The 20443-nt window shown below is 45.7% G+C and overlaps 1 pseudogene; it reads left to right on the top strand.

The window, feature by feature from the left end:
- Positions 1 to 1505: 1505 nt before the first annotated feature.
- On the top strand, positions 1506 to 18843 carry LOC133362688 (helicase POLQ-like; annotated as a pseudogene).
- Positions 18844 to 20443: the final 1600 nt, after the last annotated feature.

Here is a 20443-nt window from a genome sequence, read left to right as displayed (position 1 = left end):
GTTTTTTTCCAAAATTTTACACTGTTTAGGGAAAAATAAATATTTAATTACCAATTGCTTAATGGTGGCAGACAATCATCTGACCCATAGGTGGCAGCCATCTCAAGCCAGAGGATGAGAGGACTCTAGCCGCCACGCACATAAAGGATTTATAGTGAAAAACTTTGTTTTTACGGGTTAATTTTTCCTAACTTTTTTCCTATTTTCTTGCTGTGGATTTCACACCTGATGACGACTGCTTGTGTTGCAGTCGAAACGTGACTTTACCGAAAGAACCAAAGAGTAAAGCTCTCTTCTAGTCAATCAACCCACTACATTTGCACATTCCTGCCGCCATGTCCTGTATTCGCCAATAAGCCTCATATCAGGTGAAATAAAGTCTCGAGTCTGACCTGAGTTGTATTCCCAAGCACAGTTAAACACGAGTGGCGAGTGAGATCTGAACAAGTCCTTCGCAAACCCCCGTTGACCAAGTGTAGTGATCACCAATGACCATCACAGCGTGGGTTTGAGCGGTTTCATCCAACACTGGATTGACAAATGGCAACATTATTTTCACGTATTTATATTGTATTAATTTCAATGGTATACTCTACGGAAAGACGGAAAGTGCTTTCTGCAACACTGCGGTGAAAGCGAATTCATACCCTTTATTTCTTGCCAGGAGCTTGAATCTATGCATATTCAAACAATAGTTGACTGACGGTTTAAGCTGTACAGTGATACCTCGGTTCACGAACGCTTCTGTTCACGAACAACTCGGTTCACGAACAGAAAATTTCATAAAAATATGCTCCGGTTCACGAACTCCGCTTCGGTTCACGAACAGGAGCCGTGGCCATTTTTATGCTAATTCCAGGCTGTCACATGGTCGTGACTTCCTGTAGGAAGATCGTGGAGAGAAGCAGAGACACAGAAAGAAGTACTGTGAGTACTGTGAAGACACTTTCAGTGACTTTTTGATTTTTGGTGTGCTTTTTAGCACATACAGTACTGTACTACTGTACTGTCCAATACTGTACTTACTGTAATGTACAGTTCACCCGTTTGAGTGCTTACTGTCTCCCACCCGCCTTCCACTTGCCTTCCTCCATGCCAGAAGTTATCTCAAGCAAGGTTAGTGTTCTCTATTTATACATTACTATACTGTACAGTACTAATGTGTATTGTCATTTGTTTATATTTTTGTGTATCAAAAACCAAAAAAAAAGGTCAGAACGGATTAACCGGATTTACATTGAACCCTATGGGAAAATGTGCCTCGGTTCACGACCAATTCGGTTCGCGACCAGAGTCAGTTCACGAATTAAGTTCGTGAACCGAGGTATCACTGTAGTATGAAATTTAGATCAATGAAAAACCCATGGTTGTGTGTCAGTAAAACATTGCTGGAACTGTAAAACACTTTTTACAACAGCACACGGTTTATTTCCTATTTGTAACTAACACAATGTGGTGTGGCCCCTTGTCAGTGTTGGTAATGTTTGAGTTGCAGAGTCGTGAGAATGCTGATTTGGAATGTGTCTCATTCTGTGAAACGCAGCAGAGAGAAACCGGTTCTCACACCGAGCAAAGACAAAGTCGTGGTGCACTGTGTGGCTAAAAGACGAAGTGGGCGTGCAGACATTCTCGTGAGGCAACGGATTCCCATTCGTGTGGAGACTTTAAATTCATGGATCCTCCTGATGATCGCAAAGAGCTCCCTTCGCAAGTCTTTGTCGCAGATGTCGTGGCGAAGAAGCTCGGTTTATCAGGCAACAGCTGCGACGCGCCGGAGGTAAACGAACTTTGTTTTCATAGTCCAGTACAGGATGCAGAGGTCGCAAACGGGTTTTAATTCCTTACCCGTACCCGACCGCACCAGGGTCGCAAATGGGTACCCGTGCCCGTACCCGGCCGGGTACAGGTAGCCGTATCCTACCCGTACCCTACCCGAAATGAGTGACAAACGGTTACTCACCAGTGACTCACGGCCTACCCGTACCCAGACGCACCAGGGTCGCAAACGGCTACCCGTACCCGACCGGGTACGGGTAGCCGGGTATCGGGTAGGGTAGCCGGGTATCGGGTACCCGGTTGCGACCTCTGACAGGATGATCCATTCATAGATACAGCACTAAAACCATACAAATATGTGGGACAATATCGAGGAAGCTATTTCAAAGCCTCTACACGTCCATCACCTATAACAATCCACTCGTTACATGTTTAACTTCGTGCATTGCTTTCCCAACAATCAGTCACCTGTGGAGAGGAAGTACTGTAATAGGGTCGTGAAAAACCAGGGCCCCTTAACATCGCCGCACCCCACCACACACTCGCAACTTATTTGGATTGGAAGTTGTCCGCGAGAGTCATTGCTGATGCGAATTCGTTGTTTCCCTTTGAAGTGTGATGGTGAGGACAGAAGCGATGCCATGCGTGGGGAATGTGACAGTGTTGCAGGAGACATCTCACTCGTGGATGTACTACTTGAAAAACAGCACAACCAAGACAATTGTTCACAGACGTTCAATCTTACTCAGAAAGACCCAGAACCACAAAAGTGGCTTCCCAAGAAGCTTACGCAACACTCGGCTTTGTCTTGTGGGACTATATTGGGCTGTGACAATACTGGTCAAATGAAAACACACAATGTGGAACAATTGCTGCCTCGTGACTGGAATAAGAATACACTAAAGAGAACAGAATCTAATCCTCTACACATCGCACAAAATGTACAGACTGAGCCGCATCACGGTTTTTACGCAAATATTGTAGGAAACGACATTCGGAGCTCATCGAGAGGCAATTCTCAAAATGCAAAACTTCCAAAGCTCGATGGAACCATTCGCACGTTAACGTCTAATTCTCAAGCTGACGCACAAACAGGTTGCTTTCATTCGGAGGATGAAATAAAATTGGCTGATATCTTAACGGACGATTTAGAATGTACGATTACCACCAGAAAACCGCCAAAACCCACTTGTGCTTCTGCACTTTCGGAAGCAAATGACTCAAATGCTGCCTTTAGTGAAGAGGCTGACCACATCGCTCGCGGAAGAGCCGACGGTTCTTCAACAGCAAATGCGCTTGGACTGGAAAATATAAAAGTAGCCGCAGATGTAGCCAACAAGGGCACGAGCATAAGAGATCGCATCAAGAAAACGCTCGTGGCAAACGCGTGGGCAGCTACCCGCGTGGTGTCGCACACCAGGAACCTGCAGGAGTCTGCGCTGTCGCACGAGAGGCAGATCGCCACGGAGACTTGTGCCGATGACAGCCAGTTTGAGATTGGTCCTTTCTATGGGCTTCCCACGAAGGTGCACAGCCTTCTGCAACAACAGCGTGGCATTAAAGAGCTCTACGGTAATGTGTGCTTTTTTTACACTCGGATATTTACGCGAAATTGTCTCTCGGTTTTTTTTCATGTCAGCATATCTTTTTTTTTTTCTCGTGGGAGAAATGGTAATTGAATAGTATTTGGCGGACTTACTCTTTGGTTCTTTCGGTAAAGTCACGTAGAAAGAGAAAATTATGAATTAAATACTAGCAAACGACATTTCGATTGCAACACAAGCAATCGTCATCAGGTACAAATGAAATAGAAAACAAAGCCTAGTAAACTTAGAAATATAATGCAATACAACACAGATAGTCGGCTAACATAACGGTCAACACCCTACCTGGATTGATTACGCTCTTCCAAAGATTGCAAAATTTAAGAGAGAGATTAAACAGAACAGGAGACACACAGACAGACACATAAACAGAGAGAGACAACACAGAGACACACAGAGAGAGACAAACAACATAGGCACACAGACACAGAGACACACAATATAGACACACAGACAGACATATAAGCAGACAGAGACAACACAGAGACACAGAGAGACACAACATAGGCACACAGAGAAACGACGCCTCTGTGTCGAGGCCTTAGATAGAGAAAGGGGGTAGAGAGAGAGGGGGTGGGGGGGTACAGAGAGAGGGGGGCAAAGAGTGAGGGGGGCAGAGATGGAGGGGGGGGGGTTGAGAAATTAATTTTTAGTACATGGTGGAATTTTGCTAAATGTATTTTACCAATTTGTTTTTGTTATAACAGCATATCACTGCTTATTTGATTCGTACTGTAAACGTTTACACATCACCAGTGTCGTGATGTTAGCTGTCAAGCCTAATCCAATTTCTCACACATTAGGTGATGGTTGAAACATTTTTGTCGTCCTGCACGCAAGTTAATAATTTTAATCGGCGTTTTTGTTCTCTTAACGTGTAATAAGCCACCCGTTTGAAAAAAAATTAACCCGTAAAAACAAAGTTTTTCACTATAAATCCTTTATATGCATGGCGGCTAGAGTCCTCTCGTCCTCTGGCTTGAGATGGCTGCCACCTATCGGTCAGATGATTGCCTGCCACCATTAAGCAATTGGTAATTAAATATAATTTATTTTTTCCTAAAAAGTGTAAAAATTTGGAAAAAAAATTTAACGAGAATAAATTGTCACGCACAACGAGTCTGTGTGCAAAATGTCAGCTCGATTGGATCACGGGAAGTGGGTTAAAAAACGACCGAAAGATTTGCACGGTCGTAAGCGCGCAAGCAAGCACGCAAGCACGCAAGCGAACTTAATATAAAGGATTTAATTACAATTGACACATTCACGTGTTTCAGATTCTGCCGTGCATTTAATCATTCTCTTTTTATATTTGTGTCGACACATGACGCCGCAAAGCCTGGCAGCACGACTGCTTGTCCCTGGACTCCGTGAGACGAGGGAAGAATCTGATTTACTCTTTACCGACAAGTGGCGGCAAGACGCTCGTGGCAGAGATCCTCATGCTGAGGCAGCTGCTCTGCAAGAGAACGGACGCTCTGCTCATTCTTCCCTACGTTGCCATCGTCCAGGAGAAGGTAACGATCGCTTTTGTACACGCACATTTCCACACCGACACAGCAGCATAAATGCGGTTATACGAATGACTCTTTGGTTCTTTCGGTAAAGTGACGTATAAAGAGAAAATGATCAATTAAATACTAGCATACGACGTTTCGATTGCAACGGAAGCAATCGTCATCAGGTATAAATGAAATAGAAACACAAATCTAGTATACTTATAAATGTAATGTAATACAACAGAGAGTCGGATAACATAACAGTCAACACCCTACCTGGTTGATTACGTTCTTCCTGAGAATACTAAATTTGAGAGAGAGATTAAACAGAACCAGAGACATATAGACAGACATATAAGCAGACATCACAGAGATACATAGAGAGAGAGAGACGTACAAAGGCACACAGAGAAACCACGTCTCTGTGTCGAGGCCTATGTTTTGTCTCTATGTAAAGTCCTCCAAGATAAGTCAACTGAGGCAGCCGGGAATTTGGAAGTCTCGTTGAAATATTTCCGTCTTGGCTTAGGAACAGATACTCGGATGCAGAGTACAATCTCGGGTTCATCAATTATTCCCACACGACACACAATTGTGATGTGTCGCCGCTGCTACTGCTGCTGCTGCTACTGTCGGGGTCGCTAGCCCCCGAGATCCCTCCCTCGATGATGCTTACGGCCGGGCTAACCTCATCAATCGCCCCCCCGCTGCTGAGCGAACCGCTGCTAGGTTCCTCACCCATGGTGTGGGAGCCGTCGCCCGAGGATTCCCCTCCCCCGCGGGTCCGCGTAGTAGGCATGGTTGGATACCGCGTAGTATTATGTCCCCCTTTACGCTACCACGATACCTCCCTTTCCTAATCGCGTACCTGCGACCCACACGGAGCGAACGTACGCACACACACACACACCGCTCCGTGCACTCCAACTCCACACTGACTACTCGCGTTATGATCGTGTACCTGTATCACACACGGAGTGAACACACGCGACACCTACTCTCGCACCGCTCTGCGCAGCGCTCCCCCGAGGCGAGCCGCAGCACTACAAAACCACTGCGTACACACGCTCACCCACGCGCTCACACTGTACGACAAGATCACGCGAGACCACGCTTCGCTATTAATGATTTATTATCCGCTACCTGGAACTAGATGTTAAATCAGTGAGTCGACGAGGCTGGCCTACGCTGATACCTCTATACCTATTCCCCATTTATCTGCTATGATTCTAATTCACCTTCTTACTCACTGTTAAGTGTCCACGGCGGTCCGCTGATCCTTGTGCTAACCGCGTGCCTCGGTGCGTTGCACGGACGTCCGGGTCGCTGGCTCGAGCTGCGTCTGGTCGCCTGGCGCTGGAGTAAGAGAGCGATTTCCCCTCTGCGCTCCTCTATTTATCCTCCCTACCTCAAAGGGGATGCTGCGCTGAACAATGGGCTCGCGCACCCCGAGTCCGCGCACGGCGGTTCCGGGCGCTTTTGATCTGCTAATCAGTGAGCGGCGTTGGCGGCGTACATCCTAATTAATCCCTTACCCTTCCTAACAATGGGGCCTGCGCGCTCAAGCGTAATTATCCCAACCCTCCATGACTATGCGCAACAGCTCCTGCGGTCCCGCTATTCATGCTGTCCCGTCCCTCCCCTGCTTGCCCCGTCGACCCGTGGGGGTGTGTGTGGGGGGAAATGCGCCTCAACCGCGGTGGCCGAATGCCCCATGCCGCGACCACACAATATTAAGGCTGGTCGCAGCGCCGCGGCGCAACGTAGCACGGGGGAGGTCGTCCAATTCCCTGATCGCCGGAAACCGTGAGAGTTAACCCCGATAAGGGTTTTTCGGATAAAAACCGGTCGGCCAGGTGACCTCCCCTCGGAGCTCTATGGGGGGGGGGGGGAAATGCGTGCGGGTGTGTTCGTGTGAGGTGAGGTGAGGGGGACGCGGGGTTGGCTCCGTTGCTTGGTGGTGGCGAGGTCGGGGATTTGGGCGCCTGCCGAACGGCTTCATGGCGGCGGCATCACACTACTACTGCTGCTACTACGGCTGCTGCTGCTGCTCGAACAGGTGCGGAGCCTGTCTGTGTTTGGTGTGGAGCTTGAAATCTTCATAGAGGAATACGCGGGAAGCAAGGGGCGCATGCCACCGCGAAAACACCGAAAGAAGAATTCTCTCTACATCGCCACCATTGAGAAAGCCCACAGCCTGGTCAACGCCCTTCTAGAGGAGGGGCGCATGAAGGAGATTGGCCTGATCGTTGTGGATGAGGTATGCGGCATTCATTATTTAATTACAGAGAATAATTGGCATCCTGCAAATGTCATTACAAATGTTACGTATTAATGTTCATCATCGTCATAATCAGCCGTCGTGAATCTACTTCTGGATGAGGGCATCCCCAAGCCTCCGCCATCTTGCACAGGCCCACAATGCAACAGTCCACCCAGCAGCAGCAGCACACGAGCTGTGACATCAGTGCAATGTAGTGTTGAGTCTCATTTGCAGCGACGTACTAATGGTTTGATAATTGTTTTTTTACCCTTCTATCTGGCAACAAAACTGACACATTTTTTACGAGGCGTCATGTTTGCATAGACCACAATACCTGCAGTCATAATACAAACAAAAAACATAACTCTGATAATGATATGCACTGTCCTTGAAGTTGATTGGTCCACACCCAAGACAGCTTTCCTTAGAGCCTTTTGGCGTCATCTGGTCCAACCCATGTGAGACTAGGCTCTAAGGAAAGCTGTCTCGGGTGTGGACCAATCAACTTCAAGGACCATGTGAGACTAGGCTCTAAGGAAAGCTGTCTCGGGTGTGGGCCAATCAACTTCAAGGACAGTGCATACATTATCAGAGTTGTGTTTTTTGTTTGCATTCCGACCGCAGGTATTGTGGTCTATGCAAACATGGCTCCTCGTAAAAAAAGTGTCAGTTTTGTTGCCAGATAGAAGGGTAAAAAACCAATTATCATGTTTTACTGGCAAATGAGGTCCCAATGGTGTACTAATGGTTTGTTGCGTGGTCTGTAGCTGCACATGTTGGGCGAAGGTGGCAGCCGTGGGGCCACCCTGGAGCAGACGCTGGCCAAGGTTCAGTATGCGTCAAGTACGTTTGTTCTCACCCTGCAGTTATCATACATTACTGCGGGTTTCCAGTCGTCGTTGTGGTGATTCAGTTCCATCTGTGATTCAGTGTGGTGTTGCATTCGCTTGATTCTATTGCAGAAACAACTCAGGTCATCGGTATGAGTGCCACTCTGAGCAACATCAAGGACTTGCAAAAATTCCTGAATGCGGAGTTGTACACTAACGATTTTCGACCGGTAGGAATCACATTCATCTTCTTGGTTCTTTCGGTAAAGTCACGTAGAAGGGAAGTAATAAAATAATAAAAATAAAACAATAAAATAATTCTCACGACGTTTCGGCCACAACGCAAGCAGCCGTTTTTTTTTTTTGTCAAGACGCTCTTCACCCCTCCATCCCAGCTTAAATAGTCGCCCCAAGCCTGGGGTGTGTCATTCAGACTCTGTCTTCTCGACAGACCTGTTCTACACCTGAGGACGGCCGCTTGCGTTGTGGCCGAAACGTCGTGAGAATTATTTTAAAATGTTTTATTTTTATTATTTTATTATTTCCATCCTACGTGACTTTACCGAAAGAACCAAGAAGATGAATCCCTGCAGTCACGAAAGCTTTACATCGAAAAGAATCACATTCTTATTATTATTATTATTGAAAGTTTAATTTTCATAAAAATGTTGCGCAACTGATGTGTGAAAGATACACGTCTTCAACCTCTTACAAAAGTCTACATGGCTGCCGTGATCCTCACAGGTCCAGTTAAGAGAGTACATTAAGCTTGGAGACTCTATCTACGAGGTAAACAACAAGGCTCGGTGTCCAGAAGAAAGCTTCAGTTTTATCCGACTGCTCAGTCACAAGGTGAGTGCACAGACATCAATGGAAATAAAATAGGCACACAAGCTTTTGAACAGCTTTCAAGTTTAAATAACCTGTGAAATATATATCTGGACAGATGGATAGAGGAAGCAGACATTGCTTCTTCTTCTTGGTTCTTTCGGTAAAGTCAAGTCGAAGGGAAGTAATAAAATAGTAAAAATAAAACATTATACAATAATTCTCACGACGTTTCGGCCACAACGCAAGCAGCCGTCCTCAGGTGAAGACCAGGTCTGTCGGGGAGACAGCGTCTGACCTGGTTTTCACCTGAGGACGGCTGCTTGCGTTGTGGCCGAAACGTCGTGAGAATTATTTTATTATGTTTTATTTTTATTATTTTATACTTCCCTTCTACGTGATGACTTTACCGAAAGAACCAAGAAGAAGAATCCCTGCAGTCACGAAAGCTTTAAATCGAAAGAGACATTGCTTGTTGATTTTGTTATTGATACTCTCCACAATGACGTGATTGATTATTTTCTGAAATGCACAGTTACGTCTATTGACATTTCACGATGGGCTACATGTGATGGTTGTCAAAGCTTGTTCAAGAACGAGCCACTTTGCCATTCGCCTAGGTAGGTCCCTGCGGGCCACACGGTAGCAAAGCTCTCTTCCTACGCTGCAGGAATTTTGCTGGAGCAGCCAGACCTGATGACGGACGCTTGTGTAGCCTTCGAAACGTCGTGATTTAATGTAGCTGTAGTAGTAGGTTTTTACCCTTTTAAACTGGTACAAAACTGACACCTTTATACAAGGCATCATGTTTGCAATAACCACAACACAAGTAGTCAAAAAAGCAAACAAAAATAAGCAAAAATAAGCAACTTTGATAATGATAATAATATGCACTGTCATCAGAGTTGCTTATTTTTGTTTGCATTTTTGACTACTTGTGTTGTGGTTATTGCAAACATGATGCCTTGTATAAAGGTGTCAGTTTTGTACCAGTTTAAAGGGTAAAAGCCTACTACTATATTTTGCCACTGGTAAAAGAGAGGTCTCATAGTGTTAATGTAGTTGTTTTCACTTTTTTTATTTTTTACCCTTACCCCACGTGACTTTACCAGAAAAACCAGAGAGTTTGGTAGCAGAGCGTTCGCATTCCCCGGTTCTCACCGGCCAGTTATCACCACGACGCACTCCGTACGTGGCCCAAGGCGGTCGGCTGGTCACATGCCCCTGTGCTACGTCGTGGCTGCTGTGTGTGCTGCGGCGACAGTACTCAAGCGCAATGCTGAAGACGGACCCAGACCACATCGTGGCTCTGGTCACGGAAGTCATCCCCGCTCACTCCTGTCTCGTCTTCTGCCCCACGAAGAAGAACTGCGAGAATGTGGCAGAGATGATCTGCAAGTACCTGGCAAAGTACGTGTACCTCTACATTGCAGTCGTACATCTTGCAAGAGTTACTCCTTGATGTCACATTAGAAGGCAGTTGTTCGATGTATTTACGTCGGTGTGTCAAATATCTTTAACGTGCACAATTGAGTTTTGAGAGTTGCTTGAATACAATCTATACTTTCAATACCAAATGCAAAAAAAGCATCGTGTTGTTTAAACTGGAAATTCCTGAAGGCTCTTGTGCATTTCTTAAAAATTTTTACACCGATCTGTGCAGATTTTTTTTGGTATTTTCCTCAAGGGAAAGTGACCTTGCAGGGGGCAGTCCGAATTCATTCCTGAGACCCGTTCGCAAGTCTAATGGTTCATTACGAGCGGAACACAATAATGCGCTTATTTAAATGCCCATCAGGTCAGTGTTGTGAAGTGTGTTACAGTTCAACAATAAGGAAAGCATTGTTAAACTCATAATGAATAAGAAATACTGTACTTTTACACTTGGTACTGTAAAAAGTACTGTATTGTAAATAAAACTAAAAATAAAGTAACACAAACAGAAAAAACACTTTTTTTATTTTCATTTACCTTGAGTCCTAGGTCGTAGTCGTAAGGGGGGCAATGAGACCCCGGGGTCCCGAATAAACAGAAGTCAAAATCGTAATTAACAAATTATATTTTTGGCGACTCTCTCCCACCGCGCACATCAACGCAGCGACCCACCAGAAATCATTCTTCTCGTTCTTCACCGAGCACCCGTCAGTTGCCAAAGTTGCCGTAGTCATAAATACAACTTTGATTAGAGGAATAGATTGCCGTGTCGTTCGTCTTCAACAGACACAACGTGACGTCGCAACGCAGTTTGTGCGAGAGCCGGGGGCTTATGGGACCCCGGGGTCCCGCCATAAGGTTTAATTGCGCGCACACGCACACGCACACACACGCACACACACACGCACACACACGCACACACACACGCACACACACGCACACACACACGCACACACACACGCACACACACACACGCACACACACACACGCGCACACGCGCACACACGCACACACACACGCGCGCACACACACGCACGCACACGCACACACACGCACGCACACACACACACACGCACACACGTGCACACAAAGACAAAAGTCCCCCACATAGCCTTAACAGACTGTAGGAGCAAGTGCTGTTAGCGAGAAGTACTTTTGTAGACCGTTATGGCGCACGCGGGGGTGTGTGGCCAAAACCACGTCCGACCACCTTTGTCTCCCCAGTGGCGATGTTGACACACGGAGCCACTACAGGTGTTGGCTGTGGGCAAGAAAGGGTTTTATTCGCCACGACAGTTTGCACAGACAAGGAATGTACTATGGCAGGAAGGTGCATACATTCAACATGTAGGAATCTTAAAACTTAAATAAGTGGTATACAGTCTAACTATACTAAAATAACAAAGTCTAACTAATACTAAGGGGCTAAAGTATGTAAAATTTTGAATAAGTATACAATATAAGATGTACAATCTTAAAATACAAATAGGGTGACCTGTTGTAAATATGGCAAGGTGTAATTTTGTAGATGAAATGTTAAAGTGTAAAGTTCATTTTAAGCCCTTGGCCTTGCTGAAGAGGTCAACAGCGGATGGGAAGAAACTGTGTTTATGACGTGAGGTTTGGTCCTGATGGACCGCAGCCTTCTGCCGGAGGGGAGTAGCTGGTACAGAGAGTGTCCAGGGTGCGAGGAATCGGCCACAATCTTCCTCGCTCGCCACGATCACACTTTCCAACTCGCACGCGCAAACGCTCACTCCCAGCGCGAGAACGACCCGTCACATCTCGGTGAGGACCCGTACCCGTACACGGCCGCACCAGGGTCGCAAATGGGTACCCGTACCTGTACCCGGCCGCACCAGGGTCGCAAATGGGTACCCGTACCCGGCCGGTTCCGGGTACCCGTTCCCTACCCGTACCCTACCCGAAATGAGTGACAAACGGTGACTCACCAGTGACTCACGGCCTACCTGTACCCGGCCGCACCAGGGTTGCAAATGGGTACCCTACCCGTACCCGGCTGCACCAGGGTCGCAAACGGCTACCCGTACCCGGCCGGGTACGGGTAGCCGGGTATCGGGCAGGGTACGGGTATCGGGTACCCGGTTGCGACCTCTGGCCCCCACCCAGCAGCACATTGACAAACGGACTTCACAGCAGACGTCGACAGCGGCTGTCGACGTCGCCGCCTGGAGCGGAGAAAGCGCTCGCAGGTGACAACACCAGCGGCACCACCGCCCCCTTTCCGGCGCGTTCTGACCGCCCGCAGGACGTTCCTGCGTCACCGCGTGCAGGAGAAACGCGCGCTGCTCGCCGAGCTGCGGGCCGACGGGGAGCTGTGTCCCGTGCTGCGGCACACGGTCCCCTACGGCCTGGCCTACCACCACGGCGGCCTCACGGGCGAGGAGCGCCGCCTCATCGAGGAGGCCTACTTTGGCGGCACGCTCTGCCTGCTGGCGTGCACCTCCACGCTGGCGGCCGGCGTCAATCTACCGGCACGCAGGTTCGCCACCTCGGTCGTCGGTGCATTGCGGTGTCGGCCGCACCTCCGATTAGCACGGCTGGCTACGTACGGCGCGAAAGAAGTTGAGCGCGTGTGTACATAACCGCCGTGAAGTTAGCCATCAATCATGTTGTGAGTTGGGGGAGTGTTTTGGCATCGGCACGCCAGAGACGTTTAAAACGTGTAAATGAAAGATGTGCGCCTTCAATTTTAGATACTCATTCGCCACGCAGAAGCCATTGGCATAGCGCGGTAAAAAGTACGCGGTCACCTTGCACAAAGTCTCCGATGATTTTTAAGGTGGTACCACGTGTTGTTTGGCATGATGTTCTTGAAGAAGCTGTCAACACGTAGGGCGACATGTCGGACGTCGTGCCAAACGACAAGCGGCACGACCCGAAAGCACATCGGAGTGCTATGCGTCACAACCACGCTCGAATGTTTTTCTTGTTCGTCGATAACTTGTGGATCGTCTCCTGTGCCTCCTGCCCCAACGCACGCACCTGCCTTCAGGGTGATCCTCCGCTCCCCCTACATCGGCAATTCCTTCCTAAGCCGAAGCCAGTACAAGCAGATGGTGGGCCGTGCCGGGCGGGCGGGGATAGACGCGTCGGGAGAGAGCATCACCATCGTCAACAGCAGGGACAAGCCCAAGGTGTAGCGGCTGTTCTGCTGCCATGCTCCCAATGTTAGAATTAGCTGAAGGACGTCCCATTCAAAAGTTGAGCGTCTTGTTAAAATGATCACACCGGCCTACAGACCTTGTTCTTGTGTAGCGGAAGTGTGCTCTTTGTAATCGATTTCTCTGTCACCATTGGAACCTCCTTTGCCAGTCGCAAAATATGATTTAAAAAATTTACCCTTTTATCTGGCAACAAAACTGACACCTTTTTTACAAGGAGTCATGTTTGCATTGACCACAATACCTGCGGTCGGAATGCTAACAAAAACACAACTCTGATAATGTACGCACTGTCCTTGAAGTTGATTGGCCCACACCTGAGACAGCTTTCCTTAGAGCCTAGTCTCACATGGTGTTGGACCAGATGACGCCAAAATGCGCACAACTCAAAGACAACGCACCATCAGAGTATGAGAGCTCGGGGTGAAGCATTTACACCATTGGAACCTCATTTGCCAGAAGAAAAAATATGATTTTTCTGCGTTTTTCTACTTGTAGGTGGTGACGCTACTTGTGGGTGGACCATTTGAAGTTTGCCAGAGTAGCCTGGCACATGCAGATGGAAAAGGAGTTCAAAGCCTACTCCTGTCACTCATTGGCTTGAAGGTCAGTTTCTGTTCTGCTTATAACGTAAATTACGCACGAAATGAACTGCAGTGACGTTTCCATGGAAATGTTACGCAGCAACCAGGAGACAAGTCTGTTTAATAATACTCGGCACCTGTTTGTGTGTTTTTGGAGCCGATGTTTACCGTTTACAAACTGCTGGGGCAACAGATGCATGCATTTGACACGATACATTTGATATGAAACGGTTCGTGGTAGTTACATACTCAGAGTTTAAATAGATCATGCTTCATAATCAACGTTGTTGGGTTTAGATCGCCGCGTTATTTATAAATGTGTCGTAACCCTCCACCACCCGACACGGCCAATCAGTAAAAAAGTGTCACGTTGACAAAAGACAAAATAGTTCACTGCTTTAGCCCACCGGTGTGTTGAAGCGTGAAACCACAACATTTACAATTTGAGTAGCACGACGTTTCGCTGGTAATTGCATCCAGCATCATCATCGGGCAATTCGCCAGAATGGTGAGGCTCTGCTGTGTCTCCTGATCTTATATAGAGCAGCAGCAGCAGCAGAGTGATGTCATCATTAAGTCATCAACTCATCAGATCATGCTTGTTTGAGTGAACCCCAGGCTTGGATCGTCTTTTTAAGCTGGGTTGCAAATTATTTTGTCAAGGCGCTCTTCCACCTCCAACCCAGCTTAAATATATGCTAAACTCCTCTTGATATGCAAATTATTTTGTCAAGGCGCTCTTCCCCCCCTCCAACCCAGCTTAAAAACACGCTCCAAGCCTGGGGTTGTCATTCAGACTCTGTCTTCTCGACAGACCTGTTCCTCACCTGAAGACGGCTGCTTGCGTTGTGGCCGAAACGTCGTGAGAATTATTTTATTATGTTTTATTTTTCTTATTTTATTACTTCCCTTCTACGTGATGACTTTACCGAAAGAACCAAGAAGAAGACATTTATTGGTTTAGTAAAAATAAATGGTGCATATATATGTGTGTATCCCTTGCGATTTGAAACATTGTCACGATTTGGAGCAGTGATTCAAGAAGAAATATTTGTTTAACAATGTGGTGAGTTGTAATGCCAATAGAGGCTACAGAGTTCACGCAAATACATATTTCATGTATTCCTAGACGCACGATCAAGTGTGTAAGATGAGCGCAATGATGCATTTTTCTTGATGAATCCGAACCGCTACTCGCGTAATCATTTGCGTTGCTTGTTGACGATCGAACAAATATTACGAATTCTAGATTTGAAGCTTTCGTGACTTCAAGGATTCATACCCTTAGTTCTTTCGGTAAAGTCACCGTGTAGGTAAAAAATTAAATGAAAATGAATAAAAATAAAACGTGAATTTTAATTTCATTTTTTACCTACGTGACTTTTACCGAAAGAACTAAGGGTATGAAATATTACGAATTGACAAACCGCATTTACAACCCTTTGCTGGTAACAGATCGCAACGGACATCGACGCTATCCATCGCTTTTTGGAGACCACCCTGTTTGGGGTGCAGCAGCAGCAGCAGGAGGGTGGTGGGATGAAGAAAGTCAGGGATCTGTGCCGGCACTGCCTGCAGCAGCTGCAGCAGGCGGGCCTGGTGAGGCTCTGCAGGAGGTCCGAGGGAGACGCTGCTGCACCCTCTGAGCAGCTGCTGGAGGTTACCAAGCTTGGTCAAGCCACATACAAGGGTAGTAATATTCGTCTTCTTGCTTCTTTCGGTGAAGTCACATAGAAGGGAAATAATAAAATAAGAAAAATATAACATAAAATAATATAATAATTTATTTTATTATGTTTTATTTTTCTTATTTTCGGTAAAGTCACGTAGAAGGGAAATTATAAAATAATAAAAATAAACATTGTAAAATAATAGAATATAATATATTTTATTATGTTTTAGACTGCAGGGATTCATCTTCTTGGTTCCTTCGGTAAAGTCACCTAGAAGGGAAAAAAAAATAAAACTTAATAAAATAATATAATAAAATATTTAATGTTTTATTTTTTTATTTTATTATTTCCCTTCTACGTGGCTTTACCGAAAAATTATAAAATAACAATGTATTTTATAATGTTTTATTTATTTTATTATTTCCCTTCTACGTGACTTTACCAAAAAAACCAAGAATATGAATCCCTGCAGTCACGAAAGCTTTAAATTGAAATCTACAAGGTAGATGTTTTTTTTGCGAAGCTAAATCTCACTTTTAAGGCAAGCCTGACATTTACTTTCAAAGTGACGCTGTAGTCGGCTTCGTGCACGAGCGCACGTGCACGAGCGCACGTGCACGAGCGCACGTGCACGAGCGCACGTGCACGAGCGCACGTGCACGCACGCAGTGTTCTAATGTCGTGTTTGTCTCGCAGGATCCGTCGATTTGGCTTTTTGTACCGTGCTGTACCGAGATCTAAAAGCGGGCGTTGAAGGCTTGGTGCTGAATAACTACCTGCACCTCATCTACCTGGCGACGCCGTACGACTTGGTCTCTCAGTGCAGACCGGACTGGAACACGTACATGCGACAGGTGTGGACACATTGCATCACGATATGTAACAACAATACATATAATCGGCTTATTTAAATGTTGAATTATAGATAACGCTCTGATTTGTGAAAGTGATAGCTTCTTTTAAGATTGTTATAAGGGTATTGAGATTGGTGGGCTATGTGTAGAAGCTTTAAAATTATCTTAATATATCACTATTATTTGAAATGGGTTATTCTGTATTTGAAAATGCTACATTCATTGTATTAAATGATACCCTTAATTCTAGATTTGAAGCTTTCGTGACTGCAAGGATTCATATTCTTAGGTTTTTTTCGGTAAAGTCACCAGGTAGGTAAAAAATTTAAATTCATAAAAGTTAAATAAGATAAAAATAAAATATGAATTTTACTTTTTTACCTACGTGACTTTACCCAAAAAATCTAAGAATATGATGCCCTTAATGAATGCTAAGCTGTTAAAAAAAATGCACAGGACATGTGTTTGTTTGTTTTGTAGTTTAATCAGCTGGATGTGACGGAACAGAAAGTGGCCACGGTCATTGGTGTTCCAGAGAGCTTCATCGCCAGGAAAGTAGCCGGACAAAGCACAAGACAGGTGCCTAGGTTTTTAAGCCAAAGATTTTAATGGTTTTGATGTTCTTATTACCTGTGCCTACTTTACAATGTCAGAGATTTACACCATTGGAACCTCCTTTGCCAGTAGCAAAATATGATATTTTGCTTCCCCCGAGCTCTCATACTCTGATGGTGCATTGTCTTTGAGTTGTGCGCCTTTTGGCATCATCTGGTCCAACACCATGTGAGACTAGGCTCTAAGGAAAGCTGTCTCGGGTGTGGACCAATCAACTTCAAGGACAGTGCATACATTATCAGAGTTATGTGTTTTGTTTGCATTTTGACCGCAAGTGTTGTGGTTAATGCAAACATGATCCCTTGTATAAAGGAGTCAGTTTTGTCGTCAGATAGAAGGATAAAAAACAATTATCAATGCCAATGAAGTAGTGATATCTGGCATGAAGCTGTTGTACAGTGCCGCGTATTGTTTACAGCAGAGACGTGAACACCTCGTTAGATAACCTGTCGTAAAAGTATAAGAAAGGCATACAAGTTAAAATCATGCCATGGTTTTTAAATTAATACGAAACGTCGTGGAATCGTTTGTTTTGCCTTTGGGTGTGTGACAGAAAGCGGTGGACGAGCGAGTAGTGAACAGATTCTACCTGGCCTTGGTCCTCTACGCCTTGTACAAACAGACATCGGTGTGGAAAGTCGCCTCCAAGTTTGGCCAAAATCGTGGCTTCATTCAAAACCTGGTGGGATCTGCAGCAGCCTTTGCCTCCTGCATCATGCATTTTTGCCAGGTAAAGTGTCCGCATCACTGGACACAGTGGCATCTTAAGAGCCCATTGATATGAATCGTGTTCATCCGGTTATGATTGTGAACTGACCACCTGCAGTCTTTGTCTTTACCCTGAAGGAACTAGACGAGTTCTGGGCATACCAACTCCTGTTTGCTGATCTCCCACAAAAAGCTCTCCTACTGTGTCAAGTCAGAATTGATTCCACTCATGCAGGTGGCTGGAGTGAAGGAGGTATGGACATGCTGCCACCACATCAGTCACACAGCGACACGTTCATCCAGTGACAATATTCAGATGTTTAAATGTTCGTTTTCTTCAAGTCCAGAGCCCGCCAACTGTACAAAGTTGGCTTGAAGTCCCTGGCAATGCTGGCCAACGCTGAGCCCAAGGATCTGGTGCAACAGATTGAGTTCCTGCCACTCAGAAAGGCCAAGCAGATCGTTTTCTCTGCCAAAGTAACCCTCCACCTCCCACCCAGCCCCACCCTCCCACCCTCCCCACCCAGCCCCTCCCCACCCAACCCCTCCACACCCTCCCCACCCAGCCCCACCCCCCACCCAGCCCCACCCTCCCCACTAAGCCCCTCCCCACCCTCCCCACTCAGCCCATCCACCACCTCCCCTCCCCACCCTCCCCACCCAGCCCCTCCCCACCCTCCCCTCCCCCACCCAGCCTCTCCCCACCCAGCCCCACCCTCCCCACCCAGCCCCTCCCCACCTTCCCCTTCCCACCCAGCCCCACCCATTTTTGGATGCACTTCGGACGGACGGACGGTCAGACGGACGGACACAATAATCCCCTGTGGGCTGGTGGAACCAGGTGGTTCCTGCCGGGTACCAAGATTCTGATTTTGAGCCCCACCTGCGTTTTCTCTTTGCCAGCTCTTGCTGACGGACAGAGCTGAAGCGTTGCGAGAAGAAGCTGCAGAGCTGCTGGCCGTGCCCGCTCTCCCTCTCGCACTCACGTGACGACTTTGTTGAACTGCAGCAGGTTTTTTGCTTTTTTAAACGCTGAATTTTAACGGTGTAGATCGTGTTCTAGATTTGAAGCTTTCGCGACTGCAATGATTCATACTCTTAGGTTTTTTCGGTAAAGTCACGTAGGTAAAAAATTTAAATGAATAAAAGTAAAATAAAATAAAAATAAAATAAAAATCAAACTCCCAAATCCTCAGATGATATACGGCCAATTTCCTCCAACAATGTGCTCGCCACACTTACACTTCCCATCGTGGTGCCTTGCGACAGACGCGTGTTTGTATGCTTGGACTCCTTTCGCATCGTATGTATCCAAGCGCGCTAATCGGAGGTACGGAGAAATGTTTCAGATGCGTGTCTTGATGTCCAGAGAAACATGTTGAGACAAATGGAGAGGAAAAAATGGTTGAGTTGCACAGACCAGGTTTTGCTATGATCTTCTGAGTACTGGAGTGTATGTTTTTTTTATGATTTAATATTTACAAATGCAAAATTCTGCAATGTAGACACATATCGTTTTTAGGGTAAAATGGAAACTCTTATTCGCTGTTATTTTCACCGATTATTGGAGTGGTTTGTCCTGATATTCATATTTTGTTGTGGATTAATGTCGCTGCGTGGCTAAAATCCGCGATTACCATTGATGGGTAATTTTGAGTGCCGCATTTACAGGTGAGGTCCCGCCCATCACCGCAACGTATCGGGAGTTCTGTACCTACTGAAGTAGCAGTCAGGTTCAACTTAAATAAAATATAAAAACACGAAATCTATATCTTTTTTAGTGTTACTTGTACAACTGAAAATGAAAAAATGCACAAAAATTGTTTTTCCTAAGTATGCTGAACAATTTGTTCAGATGCTTAAGCTTCACGACATCAGCACTTGCAGCAGGTCATTTGTAATTCAAGAAAAATCCGTCAAACATTTTTTTGCAAATGGCATACGAAGTGCAAACCTAATGGCGAAGATAAGCAGCTGCATTGTCTACTGAGAGTGATCACAATGTCTAAGTAAAAATTCCCAATTATTTCCAATGGGACATGATCCAAACTGCAATGTGTAAAACCTTTGGTGCCACTGCAAAACATGCCGTACCACAACATTTGGGCATTTTAAGAATGAACGCTTGTCTCAAATTCTGAAGACGTTTAAAGTAACTGCATTTGAATATTTTGAAAACCCTATATTACATGCATACAGTACACACAGTAGAACACCATCAGTACAATTAAAGGTATTCAATTTGTAAAACTTAAATGGTGTAATGAAAAATGATAAAAGTTGCTCCTGTGTACAAAGAGTATTTCAGTTGTTTTGTTGCAAAAGAAGGCCAACATGAGAATTAGCTAGAAGAGGGAGGAAATAAATCTTTTGAAATTGTTTACAAAAAGCAAATGAACACAATGTCTAAATGAAAAAGTAGGTGTTTCCGCCTCACCAACAGAGCACAGATCATCACAAACAAGAATAACCAAATAATGTCCAGATTTACACTTTTTAGAGCTGTCAAATGATTACAGATTTCAATTTTCAAAAACCTCATCAGTTGCATACAAGATAAACAAAAACATGCAACCAAATATTTAATAAC

The sequence above is a fragment of the Lethenteron reissneri genome, unplaced genomic scaffold (genome assembly GCF_015708825.2).
Source record: "Lethenteron reissneri isolate LAM-NWPU_2019-01 unplaced genomic scaffold, ASM1570882v1 scaffold_1579, whole genome shotgun sequence".
In the NCBI taxonomy this organism is placed as follows: domain Eukaryota; kingdom Metazoa; phylum Chordata; class Hyperoartia; order Petromyzontiformes; family Petromyzontidae; genus Lethenteron; species Lethenteron reissneri.
This window is presented reverse-complemented; position numbering and strand designations above follow the sequence as displayed.